Raw genomic sequence first — 23,061 nt, 5'->3', positions numbered from 1 at the left:
GAACATGAGGAAGTTTACCGGAACCGAAAACTGTACTAATCTCTCAACGTTCAGATAGTGTGTGACCATAACATGAAAATAATCAGTGTCCTTTCTAACTTCCCTGGATCCTGCCATGATTTGTATATCTGGCGTCAGTCTGGTTTATTTTGTAAGTTTGAGGATGGAATGATGCCTGAAGGATGGCTGTTATGTAAATAAATGTATTTTTTTTAAGCTATGTAAAATAAGTGTAGTTGTATTTCAATTGTCACTTTCATTATGTTATTAAGTTTGATGATGATATATGTAACTCAATTACATACTTAATTGTCTTTAAATTTATCATCTTTAGCATATTATATATTTTAATGTTTATATTTTTTATATTTCATAGGGGACGATAGTTATTTCAGTAGAGAAAACTATTTTAATGATTGATTTCATGAGAGTGAGCATTTCAATTTGTCTTTATTATTTTTTTTTTAAGTTACAATTGTATGTTATAGATAGAAACAATTCTATCAATATGACGCAGGTTTAAAAAAGTTATCCATAAAGGAACTGACTGATGTTATTCAAAAAGATTAATTGAATAGATATCCTTAGATGATGAAAATATCAATATACACATATGTATTTCGTTTTTTAAGGGTAACATAGAACACCATTCTTATTTTTTCTAACATCGAAATTGATGTAAATGTAATATAAAGGCTATAAATTAAAATGAGTAGCTATTAATTAAAAATAAAAAAATCTCAAAAATTGACTTCTTTATTAGCCCATGCTGCTACTGTGTGTACACCCTGTTCCAAATTATTATGCCAATGATATCTTTCTCATTTACCTAAATAATTGATGTAAACAACAGTCAGCATAAGTCTCATGTTATCAACTATTAAGAGTATAATTCAAATTTTATTGAACAAACCTCCTAAGTATTTTTTTTTTCAAAATAAAAAACTTACAATGCACTGTTCCAAATTATTATGCACAGTAAGTTTCAAAACACTTTATAGGTTGTAAAGAACTGAAAATTGTCATTTGTTGTGTTTGCAGCATATTTACTGAACTCAAAAGCTATTTCAATCAAACTTTGAACAACATTTTAACGTTTTAACATTTTAACAGGCCATGTTACATTTTAACATAGGACCCCTTATTTGATAGCAGCTTCACAAGTCTTGCATCCATTGAACTTGTGAGTTTTTGGACAGAATTCTGCTTGAATTTGTTTGCAAGATGTCAGAATAGCCTCCCAGAGCTGCTGTTTGGATGTAAACTGCCTCCCACCCTTATAGATCTTTTGCTTGAGGATGCTCCAAAGGTTCTCAATAGGATTGAGGTCAGGGGAGGATGGAGGCCACACCATGACTTTCTATTCTTTTATCCCCATAGCAGCCATTGATGCAGAGGTATTCTTTGCAGCATGAGATGGTGCATTGTCATGCATGAAAATGATTTTATTACGGAAAGCATAGTTCTTTCTTCTGTACCAGGGAAGTAAGTGGTCAGTTAGGAACTCCACATACTTTGCAGAGGTCATCTTTACACCTTCGGGGACCCTAAAGGGGCCGACCAGCTCTCTTCCCATGATTCAAAACATTACTCCACCACTGCCTTGCTGACGTCGCAGCCTTGTTAGTAGACATGTGCATGGTGAAAAAATTTGATTCGGTTCAGATCGATTCAGAATTTTTCGAAGTTCGGTTCGGATCGATTCGAATTCGGAAAATTTCAAATCGATTTGTTTTGGATTCGTTTTGGATTCATTCGGATTCGAAGAAATTCGTCTGGATTCGTTTCGATTCGGTTTAGAAATTCGGCAATTCGGTAAGTGTTAGGTGGGATTAGACTAGTATTATACTGTATATTAGGTGTTAACCTAACATACTGTATAATACTAGTGTAATCCCAATGGCCATCCAAATTTACGAATCGATTCAATTCGATTCGGTTCGATCCGAATCGCTGAATTTGCCGAATTTCCGAATCGAACCGAATCGCACATGTCTACTTGTTAGAACAGGGTGGCCGTCCACCAACCATCAACTACTCCATCCATCTGGACCATCCAGGGTTGCACGGCACTCATCAGTGAACAGGACTGTTTAAAAATTAGTCTTCATGTAATTTTCTGCCCAATGCAGCCGTTTCTGCTTTTGAGTAGAAAGAATGGGACAGGTGCAGCCTGACTCAAGTTAAATACAATTTATTGAGCAGTAAGTGCACAAGGCAAATGGCTACTTACAAACATAAAAACATATAAGGCATATATGTAATCAAATTGAGGACCACTGCAAGAATCCACACTGCGCTGGTATAAGACACCTTCCAGATAGTTTCTGTGGATACAATGTTGGTGCAGACGGTCATAGAAATGTCTCTACGCGTTTTTTCTGAGTTCGCCCAGACTTTGTCAAGAGTGATTATGTTCTGTGCTCCAACCGGCTTTTAAAGGAGCTGATACAGGTAAAGTTCATAGGTCAGCCACCTCTATTACAACCTGTGTTCCAATGTCTGCAAACCCGAGGCAAGAAGACTGTGACCCTCAGCCCTGCTCACAGCCCTGCTCACACGCATGGTTATATTGTATGCGTGTGAGCAGGGCTGAGGGTCACAGTCTTCTTGCCTTGGGTTTGCAGACATTGGAATGTACTCGATCGGGTTGAATTGTGGCAATCTTTGTCCGCCTGCTCAGAGCAGGCAGACAGATTATGGAGCAGCGGTCTTTAGACCGCAGCTTCATAACTTGTGTTTTTGGTGAGCCTGCAGGCTCGCCAGAAACACCGGGCCTCAAGCTCTATCCGGAGCTTGATAGATAGGCCCCAATTTTTTATTGAATATATTTTTGTTTTCATTGGACTTACAATTAATAGTACAACTTGAAAAATAATATATGTAAATATTTAGAACAATTTACTAAAATATAATAATTTTTGTAGAAACACTAAATAACATGAGATTTAGAAGCTTTATAGATGCAATACACCCATTTAGAAAGTTGCTATGCGACCAGGAAGGATGAAGAGACTAACACCATTTACATCTTGGGAAATGATAATTTTAGTGTATGTGATGGACCGATATTTTCCAAAATGCTTAGGGGATGTTCGAGGAGTCATGCAAGATGAAAGGGACAAAACTATATACGAAATGAATCGCAGAATGTATTGTGTATCAAAAATTAAAAGGACCAGACGTCAATGTTTTTGAGACGCTACAGTGATATTAGACGTAGAGAACCACAATATTACCAATCCATTAGGAGCCTTCTAAGGACATGTAAGTTTATTACATTGTTTTTAGATCAATTTTTAGATATCATTGTGTGCTTTCCTGTGTTGCTATCAGCCAATTGGAATTCGAGGGATGCCATCTTGGATGACATCATTTAAAGGAAACTTCATTTGGCGAGTAGGCGTTGGTTGAAGAGGATGGATCCGCATCGGCTGGGAAGAAGATGGCTCCACTCCACCCTGGATAGATGAAGATAGAAGATGCCGCTTGGATGAAGATGTCTGCCGGTCCAGATGTCCTCTTCTGCCCAGATAGGATGAAGACTTCTGCCGGTCTGGATGTCCTCTTCTGCCCCATCCGATGAAGACTTCGTCCCGGCTGGGTGAAGACGACTCAAGGTAGGGAGATCTTCAGGGGGGTAGTGTTAGATTTATTTAAGGGGGGTTTGGGTGGGTTAGAGTAGGGATATGTGGGTGGTGGGTTTTAATGTTGGGGGGGTTGTATTTTTTTTTTACAGTCAAAAGAGCTGATTACTTTGGGGCATTTCCCGCAAAAAAGCCCTTTTAAGGGCTGGTAAAAGAGCTGATTACTTTTGTATTTTAGAATAGGGTAGGGAATTTTTTTATTTTGGGGGGCTTTTTTATTTTATTAGGGGGCTTAGATTAGGTGTAATTAGTTTAAATTGCTTGTAATTCTTTGTAATTTAGTGTTTGTTTGTTTTTTGTATTATAGAATAGTTTATTTAATTGTAGGTAATTGTAGGTAATTTATTTAATTAATTTAACGATAGTGTAGTGTTAGGTTTAATTGTAACTTAGGTTAGGATTTATTTTACAGGTAATTTTGTATTTATTTTAACTAGGTAGCTATTAACTATTTAATATCTATTGTACCTAGTTAAAATAAATTCAAAGTTGCCTGTAAATAAATATAAATCCTAAAATAGCTACAATGTAATTATTAATTATATTGTAGCTATATTAGGGTTTATTTTATACGTAAGTATTTAGTTTTCAATAGGATTATTTTAGTTAATTTTAGGAATATTATTTTGTTTAATATAAATTATATTTATGTTAGAGGGGTGATAGGGTTAGGGTTAGAGTTATGTTTAGGAGTTAATAACTTTATTATAGTAGCGGCGATGGTGCGGGTGGGAGATTAGGGGTTAATAATTGTAGGAAGGTAGCAACGATGTTAGGGAGGGCAGATTAGGGATTAAGCAAATTTATTCTAGTGTTTGCAAGGCGGGAGTGCGGCGGTTTAGGGGTTAATACATTTATTATAGTGGCAGCGAGGTCCGGTCGGCAGATTAGGGGTTAATAAGTGTAGTTAGGTAGCGGCGACATTGGGGGGGGCAGATTAGGGGTTAATAAATATAATATAGGGGTCTGCGATGTTAGGGTCAGCAGATTAGGGGTTCATAGAGATAATGTAGGTTGCAGCGGTGTCCGGAGCGGAAGATTAGGGGTTAATAATAATATGCAGGGGTCAGCGATGTCGGGGGTAGAAGATTAGGGGTTAATAAGTGTAAGGTTAGGGGTGTTTAGACTCGGGGTTCATGTTAGGGTGTTAGGTGCAGACTTAGAAAGTGTTTCCCCATAGGAAACAATGGGGCTGCGTTAAGAGCTGAACGCTGCTTTTTTGCAGGTGTTAGGTTTTTTTTTCAGCCAGCTCAGCCCCATTGTTTCCTATGGGGATATCGTGCATGAGCATGTTTTCCCAGCTTACCGCTACAGTAAGCAGCACTGGTATTGAGAGTTGAAGTGGTGCTAAGTTAGGCTCAATGCACAATATTTTGAGCCTAAAGCAGCCCCTCAGACAACTCTAAATACCAGCATTGTTGGAAAGGTGTGTTGGGAAAAAAAATCAGTGTTAGCTACGCGGGTCTTTACCGTCAAAGCTCTAAATCTAGCCGATAGTTATTAAATAGTTATTAACTATTTAATAACTTCCTAGTTAAAATAAGTACACATTTACCTGTAAAATAAACCCTAACCTAAGTTACAATTACACATAAAACTACACTATAATTAAATTAATTACCTAAACTAACTACAATTAATTACAATTAAATTAAATAAACTAAAGTACGAAAACCCCCCACTAAATTACAGAAAATAATAAACAAATTACAGATATTTAAACTAATTACACCTAATCTAATAGCACTATCAAAATAAAAAAGCCCCCCCCAAAAAATAAAAAAAAACATTAGCCTAAACTACCAATAGCCCTTAAAAGGGCCTTTTGCGGGGCATTGCCCCAAAGTAATCAGCTCTTTTACCTGAAAAAAAATACAAACAACCCCCCAACAATAAAACCCACCACCCACACAAACAACCCCCCAAATAAAACCCTAACTAAAAAAACCTAAGTTCCCAATCAGCCAATACAATGCAAGCTCAATCCTATTGGTTGATTGGATCAGCCAATAGGATTGAACTTCAATCCTATTGGCTAATTGCATCAGCCAATAGGATTTTTTTCTACCTTAATTCCGATTGGCTGATAGAATTCTATCAGCCAATCGGAATCTAAGGGATGCCATCTTGGATGATGTCACTTAAAGGAACCGTCATTTAGTAAGAAGACTTTGTTGGAAGAGGATGCTCCGCGCCGGATGTCTTGAAGATGGACGCGCTCCGCGCCAGATGGATGAAGATAGAAGATGCCATCTGGATGAAGACTTCTGCCCACCTGGAGGACCACTTCGCCCGGCTTGGATGAAGACTTCTCCCGACTTTGTTGAGGACTTCAGCACGGCTTGGATGAAGACTTCTCCCGGTAAGTCGATCTTCAGGGGGTTAGTGTTAGGTTTTTTTAAGGGTGTATTGTGTGGGTTTTATTTTTAGGTTAGGGACTTCGGGCTTGCAAAAGAGCTAACTGCCCTTTTAAGGGCAATGTCCATCCAAATGCCCTTTTCAGGGCAATGGGGAGCTTAGGTTTTTTTAGTTAGAGTATTATTTGGGGGGTTGTTTGTGTGGGTGGTGGGTTTTACTGTTGGGGGGTTGTTTGTATTTTTTTTTCAGGTAAAAGAGATGATTACTTTGGGGCAATGCCCCGCAAAAGGCCCTTTTAAGGGCTATTGGTAGTTTAGTTTAGGCTAGGGTTTTTTTTTTTTTATTTTGGGGGGGCTTTTTTATTTTGATAGGGCTATTAGATTAGGTGTAATTAGTTTAAATATCTGTAATTTGTTTATTATTTTCTGTAATTTAGTGTTTTTTTGTACTTTAGCTAATTTAATTTAATTTAGGTAATTGTATTTAATTTAGTTAATTTATTTAATTATAGTGTAGTGTTATGTGTTATTGTAACTTAGGTTAGGTTTTATTTTACAGGTACTTTTGTATTTATTTTAGCTAGGTAGTAATTAAATAGTTAATAACTATTTATTAACTATTCTACCTAGTTAAAATAAATACAAATTGCCTGTAAAATAAAAATAAACCCTAAGCTAGATATAATGTAACTATTAGTTATATTGTAGCTAGATAAGGGTTTATTTTATAGTTAAGTATTTACTTTTAAATAGGAATAATGTAGTTAATGATAGTAATTTTTATTTAGATTTATTGTAATTATATTTAAGTTAGGGGGTGTTAGGGTTAGGGTTAGACTTAGATTTAGGGGTTAATAACTTTAATATAGTGGCGGCGACATTAGGGGAGGCAGATTAGGGGTTAATAAATGCAGGTAAGTTGAAGCGACATTGGGGGTCGCGGATTAGGGGTTAATAGATAGTATGTAGGTGTTGGCGATGTTGGGGGCAGCAGAAGGGGTTCATAAGTATAATGTAGGTGGCGGCGATGTCCAGAGTGGCAGATTAGGGGTTAATAATTATAATGCAGGTGTCGGTGATGTTGAGGGCAGCGGATTAGGGTTAATAAGTGTAAGATTAGGGGTGTTTAGACTCGGAGTTCATGTTTGGGTGTTAGGTGTAGACATAACTTTTATTTCCCCATAGGAATCAATGGGGCTGCGTTTCTGAGTTTTACGCTGCTTTTTGCAGGTGTTAGACTTTTTCTAAGACGGCTCTCCCCGTTGATTCCTATGGGGAAATCGTGCACGAGCACGTACAACCAGCTCACTGCTGACTTAAGCAGAGCTGGTATTGGAGTGCAGTAATGAGGAAAATTTTGCTCAACATTCACTTCTTGTCTTTTAACGACGGGTTTCTGAAAACTCGTAATACCAGAGCTGTAGGTAAGTGAGCAGTGAGACAAAACTGCTCGTTAGCACCGCATAGCCTCTAACACAAAACTCGTAATCTAGGTGATTGACAATGGCAGCACCAGCTGCACTTAAGATCACTTACATATTCAGGATGTGCAGTATCACCATGTGGTAAGCTGCATAAAAGCTCAGCTTAGTATTGGCAGCAGTATTCAGGACAGATTCTCAGTTGCTGTAGCCCCGCCTCTTATGTTGGCATCCTCAGTTACCGGCCAATACTTTTATCTGTTTTCTTGGATTTTCAACAGCTGTGATAACATGTAAACAGAACAATTGTGCTCAAGCTACGTAATATGAATGGAGAGAGAGCATATGCATCATCACCATTAACCATTATTTAGCTGGATCAAACACTGCACCAGATAGAGTAACAGGATTTTTATTTTAAACCATTTTGAGTAGCCCTCTTTTGAACAGTTTCTTGCTTATTTATAACTGTTTGGAGATACAGATTTAGATATGTTTGCATTATTTATGATGATGCTTAACTGCCTAGTACGTTTCCTTTTCTATTACTTTTAGTAAAATTCCATACAAAATATAATTGACATTTAGTCTTTTGTATTATAAGTTCATTATTTTGCACTTTATTTTATCATTTTGTTTTAGAGTTTCTTTTTTTTTTTTGCTGTTTATCACACAGCATTTTAAAATGTGTTGTATGTTAACGTACAATAATCTTTTTTATGCGTTAGAAGCTTTATTTTGGTGTTTATAGAGCACTATCCATCTGTCTTTAAGCTCAGATCTGCACAAAGCAAGTTTTACTATGCTGGGCTGTGTGCCTAAGTCATATCACTGATCCTTGATCTCCTTGTTTTTAACATGGTAGGTTATTTTGTACATTTTTTTAGTAGTATTTTGTACTTTTATCGGGACTCCTCTCTTTTTTTGCTCCACGAGTACAGTTGTTCACTAGATCTCAAAGGCAAATAGAATGGGTTGTTTTATGCAAAGTTGTATTAGATACAAAAAGTTATATTCTTATGCCACTTCATAGGTCACTAGTTTTGCCACATCTTGAATGTTGTGTACAGCTCTAGAGATAAATTAGAGGAGAGGAAGGAAAAATGTTATATTTTAGAAACCATCATTACAGTATATTAAGAGATCCAATAAACCGGAGGCTGAAACCAATTATTTTTGTTACAAAAGGAGGAAGAGCAAGAAGATCAAGGGGCCATAATCTCAAGCTGTAAGATAACAGATTCAGGGGGACTTTAATGAAGAACTTTTCATAAAAAAGGTAGCTGATTCATGAACAAATTTCTATTAGAGGTGCAAGAGCAAAGACCGTAAATGAATTAAAGAATGACTGCACAAGGCTATCCTATGATTTAATTAAGTTTACACTTTGAAAAGGAAAATTGGCCAACTCAATCAGCCTTGTGGTTCTTATTTGCCCTCAAAATATATGTTTCTATTTTTCCATAACAAGTTGCTATGTGGTTCTCAAATGGGTTTAATTAGTGAGTTAATGAAAGATATACATTATAAAATACTTTGTTGTCTGTTTTAATATTTATAATGTTGGGAAATTGAGAAATTATCTCTATTATTTTAAATAAAGTTAACTTCTTACCCCCAAAATTATTATATGCTTTCATGAATAAAACCTGTTGATAAATAATGTTGGATATGTGTACATGGCATAGTTGTTAAGTTAAAGCTTCTTTAGAGAACTCTGCAGAAGTGCCAGCATGGCGTATATCCTTTTAATCTATTCCCTCTACTAATATTGATTTGAGTTGCTATATTTAAAAAAATGATCTGCCTGTTTTTTCTTATTGTTTTATTTATTATTATAATTATTTATCGGTATTTATTAGAATACATGAAATACCACGAGAATAATATTTGCTATTTTTACAGGAAATAGATTAGCTTCTCATGTGAGACCGAGCCAAACAAGAGTAGAGAGGCATATGATGGTAAGCAGTCTAAATCCAGGGACAGAGATTCTCTGTGTCCCAGAAGTTCAAACAAAACAAGAACAATAAAAACTTATATGATTTGTAAAAGAAAAGAGGGCTAGATTACAAGTGGAGCGCTATTTATTTATTTCATGAAAGAGATATTAGCACTCCACTTTGTAATACCAGCGCGCAATAATGTTAAGTTACCGCATTGCAAGGAAGCATTGCGCTCATGAGAGAGCACTTCCATAGTCTCCTATGGGAGCCTCGTTCTGATACCATCACAGAGGGCATCAGAATTTCTGTGTCAGCAAAGGAGATAAGTCGCGCAGCAATGGCAGCAAGTATAAATATATATATATGCTGATATAAATATATATTTATGTCATATACACATATTAACACATAAATATATATATGTATATAAGCACATACATATATATCTACCGGGAACACACAGTCCCATAGACCGCAATGTAAAGACACTTTTCAATGCGTTTTTTTTTCTAACACCCCACTCCCGCCATCTTTAAAAATATAAAAAAATATAGATGCTGCAATCTTTCAGCTAGATTAGGAGTTGTGCGTTAGGGTAAAAAAGCAGCGTTAAGAGGTCCTAACGCTGCTTTTTTACGCCCGCTGCTATTACGAGTCTTGAAGGTTTAGGGTCACCACACACTTCTTTGGCCTTACCGCAAAACGACTTACGTAAACTTCGTAAAGTCTTTTTTCTGTGGGACTTCTATAGCGCTGGTATTACGAATCTGTCCTGGGAGGCCAAAAAGTGAGCAGTACACCCTACCCTGTCAAGAGTCCTAACACATTTAAAAGTCAATAGTTAAGAGTTTTATGGTACAAATCCCGGAACATAAAACTCATAACTAAAGTGCTAAAAAGTACACTAACAGCCATAAACTACCTATTAACCCCTAAACCGAGGCCCTCCCGCATCACAAATACTATAATATTTTTTTTTTTTTTTAAAGGCTTTATTGAAGTAAACAATTATACAAGACCCTACTGAAAGGGTGCATAAATAATAAACAAACAACAACAAAAAAATACAATACAGCAGCGTTATGAAAGTTATTATATACTTTTATGTGATAAGATCTCACTCTGTGCAACAACGAGAATGAGATAATACAAGATAAAGAAGTTTTCCAAAAGAAAAGAACATTTTTTGTAAGAACGATATATCTTAATCTACAAATCCAGATGTTAGTGTCTTAGATGAAGAAAGGGTGATAGGAAAGAAGTAAGAAGGAAAGGAGTGGGGGACAGGGTTCGAAGAATAGTGGAAGGGGGGGGGGGACATGGCATAGGTGTGAAGGGAGAAATAAAAAAAGGGGAAACGGAACTCATGACAGCTGCGAGCCTATTGCTCGTTATTACAGAAAAAATTAGATAGAATCATGCCAGTACGCTTTTATCAGCTAGTATGTTTCTAGCCTGTGAATTTTCAAGTAGTGGTATCTTTCCATGAGAAGAACCTCTTCTACTTGAGAAAACCACTCCACCAGGGTAGGTGGGTCCAGCGTTTTCCACTTTTTGGGTATTAATTTCTTTGCGCTTGTGATCAGGATTAGTAAAAGAGCTAGATGTGCTTGACTATGTACCTTTGGCAAAGCCAGGAAAAGCAAAATCTCAGGCGTGTGTGGGACAGTAACATTCAGGGTCGTAGAAATTTTGTCTAGAACCCCTGACCAAAATGAGTGTAACCGGGGACAGGACCACCAGATACGTAGGAATGTTCCCCGCAACCTCTCCAGCACATCAGACTCAGAGAAGGGAATATTTTGTGTAGTCTATGGGGCGTCAAGTACCATCTACTCATAAATTTTATGTGGGTCTCTTGTATAGTCGAGGACACAGAGGACCTCTTAGTATGTCTAAAGGCCTTCATCCAAGACTCAAACTCTATTTTGGTGCCCAAGTCCTTCGTCCAACTAACCACGTACGATGGTAGTGATTCAGTTTCCTGTATAGTTAGTAGTTTGTATAGTAAAGAGATCAGATGTCTCAGGACCCTGCTTCCCACACAGAGTTTTTCAACGGAGGTAAGCCCTCTCCCAAGGTTGTGTTTGTGTTTATGTTTAGATATGTAATTCAATAGTTGATTATAATGCAACCAGGAGTTAAATATTGAGGGCATCCAGTCCTTTAATTTATTCTGAGATATAATCCTACCTCCCTCGACCACTCCACAAACAGACCCCTTTTGCAATGCATAAGGTTTGATTCTACAGAAGCCTAGCAGATGGTATGGGAGCTCAGGGTTTTCAAAGACAGGTGTGAGTGGGGAGTACTTAGAGGAGATATTAGTAGAAGTCGCTACTGTAGCGTCCCAGATATGCAGTGCTTCCTCTATTAGGTGGTATTTAGAGATAGCCTTCGGGCGCTGTGGGGGCGATAACCATGCTAATGTACCCATATTGTTCAATCTGAGGATCTGTCTGTCTAGAAGGATCCACGCTTCATGTTCAATATTTTGTGACCATTCTACTACCCTTTGTAGCCCCACTGTCTGTCTGTATGAGGATAAATCTGGTAAACCCAACCCGCCTCTGATTCTCGGAAGGTACATAGTACGTCTGGGCCCCCTAGGTTTATTGTTAGCCCAAAACAATTTGGTTTATCAGGTTTTGTAATTGAGAAATATAGCCCTTTTGGAGTGCTATTGGTAAGGTCTGGAAGAGGTACAATATTCACGGTAAGATGTTCATCTTGACCACACCTATTCTTCCCAGCCATGAGATATATTTATTTTTCCATGAGGATAGGTCGGATGCAATGTCATTTTTGAGGGGGATGTAGTTATATTGATAAAGGTCGGATGGGTCAGATGTTAGATAGATCCCTAGGTATTTCAATTTGTTCTTTGCTATGGAGAGTTTATAGTCTTTTTGTAGGGAATGGATTATGTCTGGGCTAGTGTTTATATTTAACAACTCTGATTTATTAAGGTTGAGTGAGAAATTTGAGGCTTTACCATATTCTCTAAGTTCCTTGAGTAATTCAGGAATAGATTCCGCCACATTGGTTAGTGTGTAGAGGATGTCGTCAGCATATAATGCTTGTTTGTATTCCGTTCCTTCTACACTAATTCCTGCTATTTTATGATTTAATCTGACCTTTTGGGCCAGGACCTCAATGGAGAGGGCAAAGCGTAGGGGAGATAGGGGCAGCCCTGTCTGGTTCCATTTTTTATATCAAATGGCTTCAAGAGTGTTCTATTAATTTTAATTCTGGCATTAGGGTTTGAATATAACGCGAAGATGGTATTTGTAAACGCTTTCCCCATGCCCATTTTCTCCAGCACGCAACGCAAAAAAGACCAGCTCACCCTGTCAAAGGCCTTCTCCGCGTCAGTGGAGAATAGCACTAAGGGGATGTGAGAGACTCTGGCATGGGTGATCAGTGGTGTTACCTTGACCGTGTTGTCCCTAGCCTCACGGCCCGTGACAATACCAACTTGATCATTGCAAATTAAGCCTGGTAAGTATTTGTTAAGTCTGAGTGCAAGAATCTTCGCTAATAGCTTCATATCAGAGTTAATTAGGGAGATAGGTCTCTAATGGCCAGGGGTGTCTGCAGTTTTCCCCGGTTTGGGGATAATCGTGATGTGAGTTTCTAGTAAGACACAAGATAATTGAGGGTGGTCCCTAAGCTCGTTAAACAGCACTAAAATCGGGCCTGCTAGTATGTCCTTAAATTTTTTATAATAAGCAGTAGAGAACCCGTCAGGGCCTGGGCTTTTGCCACTCGGGCAGCTCTTTATAGCATTGAAAAGTTCCTCAATTGATATTGGGGCGTCTAGGAGTTCTGCGTCCTCCCTTGACAGTTGGGGAAGATTGAGATCATTCAGGTAAGAGTCTATAACTAGTTTGTGCGGGCCATCTATGTCATCCTGAGGATTGTTGACTGTGCTTTCCCGGATATTATACAGGGAGTGATAGTATCCGTGAAACTTGCCAGCTATTTGGGTGCTACTACGTAAAGTACGCCCGTTAGTAGTTTTGATAGAATGGATATGGGAATGAATCTGTCTTTTTTTGAGGGCTCTGGCTAGGATTCTACCCGGTTTATTCCCTCCCTCGTAATAATATTGTTTTAGGAACAGGGCCTGTTTCTGGTGTAGTTCTGCTAGGTGGTTTTGGAGTTCCTTCCTCTTATCTTTCAGGCTAGTTGTGATGTCATTGCGATCGGGGTTCCCTTTGTGTCTTTTTTCCAAGTCACTTATCGCATTCAATAAGTCATGATATTTGATTCCATTTTGTAGGGCTTTATGTTTGATTAATGCTCCCTGTATAACACTTTTATGGGCTTCCCAGATGATCTCCTTAGAAGATGTGGGTGATGTGATATTTGTGAAGTATTCCTTTAGTGTTTTTTGTAAGTCACTTATGATAAGAGGGTTGTTTAATATAGTGTCATCTAATCTCCAGACTTGGTTTGTAATCGGGATGTCCGGCCATAATACCGCACAAGTAACTGGGGCGTGGGCTGACCATGTGATGTGACCTATGGTGCTCTGATGCATGATTGATAGACCACAAGAGTCAGTATATAGATAATCAATCCTGGAATAGCTATTTTGTGGTATAGAGTAGAATGAGTAGTCTCTAGAGGTGGGATGAAGCGAGCGCCAGACATCGTGTAATGCTGTATTTTTAAGGGTCTCATTAACCCGGCTAAGTATAGTGAAGGGTGTACACGTGACTCCCCGTGAGGTGTCCAGCACAGGGTCTGCGACCAGATTAAAATCCCCAGCCAGATAAGTGATCCCTCTAGAGTGTTCCAGTAGAAGGTCAGAAACTTTATTTATAAAGGATTCTTGGCCGTGACTGGGAGAGTATATAGAGGCTAGGGTGATATAGTGCCCAAAGAGGGTCCCCACTAGTATAAGGAAGCGTCCATCAGGGTCTTTCTCAATGTGTGTCAATAAAAATGGGATTGTTCTACGGAAGAGTATACTTACCCCCCCTTTTTTACTCTGACCTGAGGCAAAGTATGCTAAAGGAAATAAAGAGTTATGCCACTTGGGCTCCCTACATTTTTTGTAATGCGTTTCTTGAACAAGGATTATATTGCTCCCTATTTTGCCTAATTCTTTAAATGCTATGGAGGGTTTACCTGGGTTATTAAGACCCTTCGCATTAATGGTGGTGATATTTACTGAGTGGTCCTTAAATTTACTAGACTTGAGTTGCGTGGCCATCATGGGGGGAGAGAAAAAAAAAAAAGGGAAAAAAGGAGGGGGAGGGTTAGATATAGGAGTGAGATTTAGTGGGTAAGCTGAAGAAGGAGGGGAGGAGTAAAAGGGTGTTTTCCAAGGATAATACTTGAAACACAATTAAATGAGCAAAACAAGAGAAATGTTAAATATATAAGTAGATATATAAGTGTTCTTACAATTACCGTCTGACAGATAGAAGAGGGGAAAAGCCCCAATGCTGATGTAAGTTATACAAACAATAGTGTTATATGTAGCACCTGATATACAGGTTCCATTTAATTTGGCGACTAAGATAGATCTAGAACCAGAAGACAGTATAGTCATAAATGTTGGGTGATTTAATTTTCAAGAGGTGATAGTCTATGACATTCTGTGCGTTAACTTAAGCATAAGTAAATACCATCTACTCTGGGTGGAAGTAAGTATAGCGTTTTAGACATAACCCTCCAAAGGAGAGAAAACAATGTGAACCCCCTAAATCAATCTCTCCCATCTGTATGCAACCAGGAGAACAGTGGTTATTGTAAACTGGGGGAAAATATCAGTAACGGTTCTAAATCTTTGCTAAACTGATCTTAGAAAATTATAAAACACAATTGTACTTCAGTGGTTAACATATAACACATGCAAACAAACATACCAGAATACATTATACAGTTAACCATTATTCCAAAAATACCCTACAGTATCCCAAGTGGGGATATTAATATTAGCTGGTAGTGGAGGGATTGCATTCTGGAGCAACTGACCTGCGGAACTTTTACATTAGCATAGCAAAACAGAAACATTTAGTACATTAATGTATAAACTGCAGTCAGTAAAATTGAGTCCAGGAGTCTTGCCACAGTCCAACAAGGCTCTAATTAGGTAACCTATGAGAAAAACAAAAAGGCAGTACAGTACATTACCCATTTGCCTCTTCTGGTAGGCTGGTACTTGGGTGGCTCTGAGGAGGTATTCCAGCATCCCGCGTGGGTCTGCTAGAAGCCCTAGGCTGGAGTGAGAGAGATTAAAAAAAGGCCTGTTCGTCCATTCCCGGTCTATATATGGCTGTTTTGTTGTTATTGGAAGCAATAATAGACACGGAAACCCCCATCTATACTGAATCCTGCAGTCCCTCAGTATGGCGGTGATTTGACCCAGATCTCTTCGCTTTTGCAGAGTTATTGGTGATAAATCAGAGAAGATTTGTATCTCCTCGCCCTCGTAGGTGATGGGGTGTTTTTTACGAGCGCCCTGCAGGATCTCTTCTTTGTCCTTATAGCTAAGGAACCTGACGATGATGTCCCTTGGTGGGGCTTTGTTGAGGGGTTTGGGTCTTAGGGCCCTATGAGCCCAGCTCAATTGGGACATCAGGAGATGAAGGGGAGTCCTTTATAATCCTGAACAGCGCTTGGAGATATTCCTCTATATTCTGTGGGGCTACAGATTCCGAGACACCGCGGAAGCGGAAGTTATTCCTGCGGCCTCTATTGTCTATATCCTCAAGTTTGTCATTGAGGTATTGCAGATTGTCTGTATGATTTTGTATATCCAAGGAGTGCTGTTTTAGGGTAGAAGTAGACTCAGTAGATGTCACCTCTACAGATAAGACTCTCATCTCCAATGCTGAAATGTCTTTCCTCAAATCTCCAAACAGGCTTCTCATTTCAGTAAGAACTCCCTGTATGTCTGCTTTAGAGGACAGGTGTAATATATCTTCCTTTGTGATGAATGGGGAATGAGAGGGTTTGCTATTCGCTGCTATTATTCCCTGGTTGTCATTCAGGTCTGCCATAGCTCTCTCTGAGACCTCGTTAGCTGGTTCCATGGAGATGAGCTCAGTGAAAACAGATTTATTGATCCAGGAGGCTGTAGCATAAACTCCTGCAGTTTTTGGAGCTGGTATATTTAGGGGAAGCCTCTTCAGGCTTGAAAGGGTTAAAATATTGACCAGCGGCCTCTGTTTGCTTGGGCACAGGATGTGAACTTAGCTGTTGTGTTAGGACCTAGTCGGTTAAGGCTCTCTCCTCTCTAACCCCGGTGACTCTTTAAACAGTAAAGCCCCGTTCTGCTATAGCGAGTATATGGAATATGGACAAGGGTTTAGCCCTGTCTGGTAACTGAGATGCAGGTGACCCTTTCTCATAGGGATTGTATACGTGGCTGATATGTTTATTTATGTACCCGGTAGTCTCTTTATTACAGCTAAGCAAGGATATATCCCCTCAGGTCATACATTAGGAAAGAGTCAATGATAGCCCAAATAGACCGGTAGTTGATGGAACTGTGAGGGTGTAGACAAAACAGCTTACCGGAGCAAAAGTCTTCCAACCTGGAGCCTGTCTGCCGTTGCCCTGTGCTGCTTGATCCTGTCCGCAAGTGATTTAGTCTTACCGTCTATCTGATCTGTGGGCCACATGAGAGAGCAGCTCACTTTGTTCCGTTTGTGGCTAATGGCGATAGCTGCGTTCTCATCCGAGCCTATGTCTCCAGTGCTCTCAGGTTTGTGCAAGTGGATTTTGGAGCATAATCAGTCTTCTGATTTGGGTCTGCGGCCCTCTGATATCCGAGTCTGTGTCTCTGCGATCACTTTGTAGTATAGTAGTCCCGGCTCCAGCTCTCCACGGCTCTCCATGTGGGACTCGGGTTTATTTGTGAAGGCCGCTCCGCAGGCAGTGTATAACAGAGTATTTTTTTCCTTCTCTATAAAAGGGTAACCCCTTCAGTCAGGGATGTTTGTCGCCAGGTTATCCAAGAAGTTTTGGGTGCTAGAATAGCTAAATTATCAGATTAGGTTGCGACCATCTCCCTGCATGGTCAGGCTCTGCCCCCCACTATAATAACATTTTTAACCCCTAATCTGCCACTCTGGATACTGCCGCCACCTACATTATATTTAAGAACCCCTAACCTGCTGCCCCCAACATCGCTGACACCTACATTATATTTATTAACCCCTAATCTGCCGCCCCCAATGTCGCCGCAACCTACCTACACTTATTAACCCCTAATCTGCCACCCCAACATATTAAAGTTATTAACCCCTAAATCTAAGTCTAACCCTAACACTAACACCCCCAACTTAAATATAATTTAAATAAATCTAAAGAAAATTACTATCATTACCTAAATTATTCCTGTTTAAAACTAAATATTTACCTATAAAATAAACCCTAAGCTAGCTACAATATAACTAAGAGTTACATTGTAGCTAGCTTAGGGTTTATTTTTATTTTACAGGCAAGTTTGCATTTATTTTAACTAGGTAGAATAGTTACTAAATAGTTATTAACTATTTAATAACTACCTAGCTAAAATAAATACAAAAGTACCTGTAAAATAAAACCTAACCTAAGTTACACTAACACCTAACACTACACTATAATTAAATAAATTAACTAAATTAACAATTAAATCAATTAAATTAAATTAGCTAAAGTACAAAAACAAAACAACAATAAATTACAAAAAATAATAAACAAATTACAAGATATTTAAACTAATTACACCTAATCTAATAGCCCTATCAAAATAAAAAAAAGCCCCCACATCAGCCAATATGATTTTTTCTACCTTAATTCCGATTGGCTGATAAAATTCTATCAGCCAATCGGAATATAAGGAACGCCATCTTGGATGACATCACTTAAAGGTACCTTCATTCGTCTTTAGTCGTCGGATGAACATGATGCTGCGCGTTGGATGTCTTGAAGATGGACCCGCTCCACGCCGGATGGATGAAGATAAAAGATGCCGTCTGGATGAAGACTTCTGCCCGTCTGGAGGACCACTGCGTCCGGCTTGGATGAAGACTTCTCCCGGTAACTCGATCTTCAGGGGGTTAGTGTTAGGTTTTTTTAATGGTTCATTGGGTGGGTTTATTGTTTAGATTAGGGCTTTGGGCTTGCAAAAGAGCTAACTGCCCTTTTAAGGGCAATGCCCATCCAAATGCCTTTTTCATGGCAATGGGGAGCTTAGGTTTTTTAGATAGTATTTTATTTGGAGGGTTGGTTGTGTGGGTGGTGGGTTTTACTGTTGGAGGGGTTGTTTGTATTACTTTGGGGCAATGCCAAGCAAAAGGCCCTTTTAAGGGCTATTGGTAGTTTAGTTTAGGCTAGGGTTTTTTTTATTTTGGGGGGCTTTTTTATTTTGATAGGGCTATTAGATTAGGTGTAATTCGTTTAAATATTTTGTAATTTGTTTATCATTTTCTGTAATTTAGTGGGGTTTTTTTTGTACTTTAGCTAATTCAATTAAATTGATTTAATTGTTGTTAAATTAAGTTAATTTATTTAATTATAGTGTAGTACTAAGTGTTTTTGTAACTTAGGTTATTTTTTATTTTACAGGTAAATAGCTAAGGTAGTTAATAAATAGTTAATAACTATTTAATAACTATTCTACCTAGTTAAAATAAATACAAACTTGCCTGTAAAATAATAATAAATCCTAAGCTAGCTACAATGTAACTATTAAGTTATATTGTAGCTAGCTTAGGGTTTATTTTACAGGTATTTAGTTTTAAATAGGAATAATGTAGTTAATGATAGTAATTTTCTTTAGATTTATTTAAATTATATTTTAGTTAGGGGGTGTTAGGGTTAGGGTTAGACTTAGGTTTAGGGGTTAATAAATTTAGTATAGTGGTGGCGACGTTGGGGACGGCAGATTAGGGGTTAATAAACGTAGGTAAGTGGCGGCGACATTGGGGGCGGCAGATTAGGGGTTAATAAATATAATGTCGGTGGCGGGGATGTTGGGGGCAGCAGATTAGGGGTTCATAAGTATAATGTAGTTGTCTGCGATGTCGGGGGCAGCATATTAGGGTTTAATAAGTGTAAGATTAGGGGTGTTTATACTCGGGGTTCATGTTAGGGTGTTAGGTGTAAACATAAAATGTGTTTCCCCATAGGAATCAATGGGGATGTGTTAAGGAGCTCTACGCTGCTTTTTGGCAGGTGTTAGACTTTTTCTCAGCCGGCTCTCCCCGTTGATTCCTATGGGGAAATCGCGCACGAGCACGTACAACCAGCTCACTGCTGACTTAAGAAGCGCTGTAATTGGAGTGTGGTAAGGAGCAAAGTTGTGTTTCCAGGTCTAAATTTTTGTTGTAGGTAAACCATACCTAAAAGTTGATTTATACATACAATTATGTAATGTGCATATTTGTACATTGTTTGTGTCTTCTTAAGCTTGCATGGCATTTGAAATCTCATTATAACCCTCCCCAAAAAACATAATATTGTAAAAAAGGTTTAGTTTCTCCATTTTGTGGTAATAATATCTCTATAGCGTTAGTATTTTAAAAACATTTGAGACCCAATCGGAGTGCGTGGGGAGTTTATCTGACTTTATCTGCCTAGCAGCATTTATTAGAAATTGAAATAAGTTTCTTTTAATTTTACATAAAAAGCCAGGGCTTTGATTTAAGAGAAAATTTTTGGGAATAGGTTGGCTTATTAAGTTAACAATTTTTTCCAACACCTGGGGGCATATTTATCAAGCTCCGAATGGAGCTTGATGCCCCTTGTTTCTGGCGAGCCTGCAGGCTCGCCAGAAACAGCAGTTATGAAGCAGGCGGACAGACATCGCCGGAAATTGACACCCCCCTGCTGGTGGCCTATTGGCTGCGAGTCTGCAGGGGGCGGCGTTGCACCAGCAGCTCTTGTGAGCTGCTGGTGCAATGCTGAATATGGCAAGCATATTGCTCGCTGTATTCAGCAAGGTCTGTCGGACCTGATCCGCACTGTTGGATCAGGTCCGACAGACCTTGATAACTTGATAACTTGGGGCCTTGGTCTCAATATGGATGTACTTTGGGACATTGCCACCAGATATTTAGCATAGTACCTTCTTCTGATCAGCCTCTCCAACATTTATAAGTGACTGACTTAAAAAACTGCTTTAGTTTCTGTGAGGTCATATACCACCTAGACAGAACAACAACATTGGTTTCTAATGAATGAGATAACTAAGATGATTTAGCAGTGGATTAGAATTTGGGATTTCCATACATGCGCTAGAGAAAGGGTAACTAATAATTTGTCCTAGATTTTTGTGTATTATGGCAAAGATGGTGTTCAGGAGACTTTTAGAGAATGTAGAGATTGTTTTAGTCAGAGGGATGTCATCAATACATAGCTTTTCAAAATTAGTTATGGGTCTGAGTAAATCAGATCTCTTCTTATGTATAAGGAGGTAGTATCTCGCCTGATGGAATTTAAACCAGGGTTTGAAAAAACTGTTTCCCAAACATTCTACTTGATCAAATACAAAAGGTAGTCCCAAGCACTAGCCACAGGCGTCAGTATATAAAATCCAAAAATGAATTCCAACTTCGTTAAAAACATAAGGTAAACAGCCATGAATACCGCATAGATATTCAGTATAGAAAGTGAAGCCGTGCTCTTAGGCAGACATGTTTCATGCTAGACGCACTTGTTCAATGCTTGTAGGAGCACTGGCTTTCCCAGCTTATATTCAAATTTCCTCTTAAAGATACAGTACATTTTTAATACATCCTATGCTGCACAGTAAATTGAGGAAACATAAAGGTCCATAGTTATACAATATTTATACAAAAATTTCCATCATATATTCATAAGTTACAGATAAATTACAAAATAGTTTACATACGATTAATCACCATTGTACTTCCAAATATGTAAACAAAACAAGTAGTATTAATATATATACATATCCCAAATACGTTTTCATAAAAAATTCCAAAGTCTGTGAACTTCATCTAGACTTTGTTTCAAACGTATAAATCAATATAATTTCTAAAATTGAGACCATGGGGGATAGATGTACTGAGGTGAAAGATCCAAAATACCTCTCTAAGATTTAACTTATTCTCTCTATCCCCCCCCCCCTTCCCTATTCTCCAGATTGGAACATGATCAATTCCTTGTACAGTTAACAAAGTAGAGTCGGAATTGTGAAACTCCCTTAAATGCTTGGCCATGGGGGTGTCAGATTAAAGTTCTTCAATAGATCTTATGTGCTTCAAATCCCTGTCCTTTAGGGGGTCTCTTAAACTAAGAATTTAAACTTAAATGGTGTGTGTATGGTGGAGAAAGAGTGCACCGCTTACCAGCTTGTTTGTCCATTCTACTTGATCTTTGGACAGAAGTGCTCCTTCTAATGATAGATGATGAATAGGAATTATATCTGATAATGTGAGGGGTTTTAAGAAAGTGACATTCTGGCTCCCAATAAATTCTCCATTTTCCAATAGGGTAGTAAGGGTGGAGTATTTAGAAGAGAAATCCCAAAATCTTTTTCTAATTATCAGCCAGTCTGACTAAGTTTAATTTATAATGGAAAAACATTTTGCCTTTATTCTGGATTTTTAAGGGATCCAATAGGTGCCTCCTAAATGTGTTTCACCCGCTAGACTAGTCTCCAAATGAACCCATCTTTTATATAAGACATTATTATAACTGAACCATTCTGCCACCCTTAGAAAAGATATTTCCAGTTAATATAATTCTAGAAATCAACCTGATCCAATACAATTGGGTTGATTGACACCCCCTGCTAGCGGCTGATTGGCCGTGAATCTGCAAGGGGCGACATTGCACCTGCAGTTCTCAAGAATCTATGTGCAGCGGACCTGATCCGCAATATCGGATCATGTCCGCCCACACCTTGTTAAATAGGCCCCTAGGTGTTGATGTTACATCAACAGTTTATCATAGTTAGCATGATGGAGTATGTGTGGGTCTGGAGTTAAGTGAATTCATAGGTATTTTAATGTACGATTCTGTAATTTGAATGGGCAATCTTATAACAGGGTACCTAATTCTTCTTGGGATTATAGTCATAAGGAGAAATTCATTTAGTAAGATTGATTAAAAATGTTGATGCCTCACCATATTTTTGTAGTTTTGATCATACCATGGAAAGAGAGCTATATGGGTTGGACAAAGTCAATAAAATGTCATTAGCAAACATTGTTAACTTGTATATTTGATCATCAACCTGATAACTTTAATTGTTTGATTCTGCCTGAGCTTGATTACTAGTGATTCGAGGGAGAGTATAAAAGAAGTGGGGAAAGTGGACATCCTTGAAGTGTCCCATTGCATATTTCAAAGGTGTTTGAAAGGATTCCATTAACTTTGATCTGGGATGAGGGGTTAGAGTACATTGCCATAGTTTGGTGAATTCATTTTTCTGGGAGAAAATATCTGGATAAGGTGACAAATAAGAAGGTCCAGTCTAACCTATCAAATGTTTTCTCAGCATCTGTTGACAGGTAGATAGAGGGTATTTTATTATTTGTATCTATAATCAAGTAAATTAAGAACTTTAACTGTGTTGTCTCTGGCCTCTCTCCATGGAACAAACCACACTTGGCCTGGATAAATAAAATTTTGTTCAGTCTATTAAATAAATTTTCAGCATATAATTTTAGATAATTATTTAATAAGGAAATAGGGAAAAGGTTTGCAGGGCATG

The sequence above is a fragment of the Bombina bombina genome, chromosome 3 (genome assembly GCF_027579735.1).
Source record: "Bombina bombina isolate aBomBom1 chromosome 3, aBomBom1.pri, whole genome shotgun sequence".
Taxonomy (NCBI): Eukaryota; Metazoa; Chordata; class Amphibia; order Anura; family Bombinatoridae; genus Bombina; species Bombina bombina.
This window is presented reverse-complemented; position numbering follows the sequence as displayed.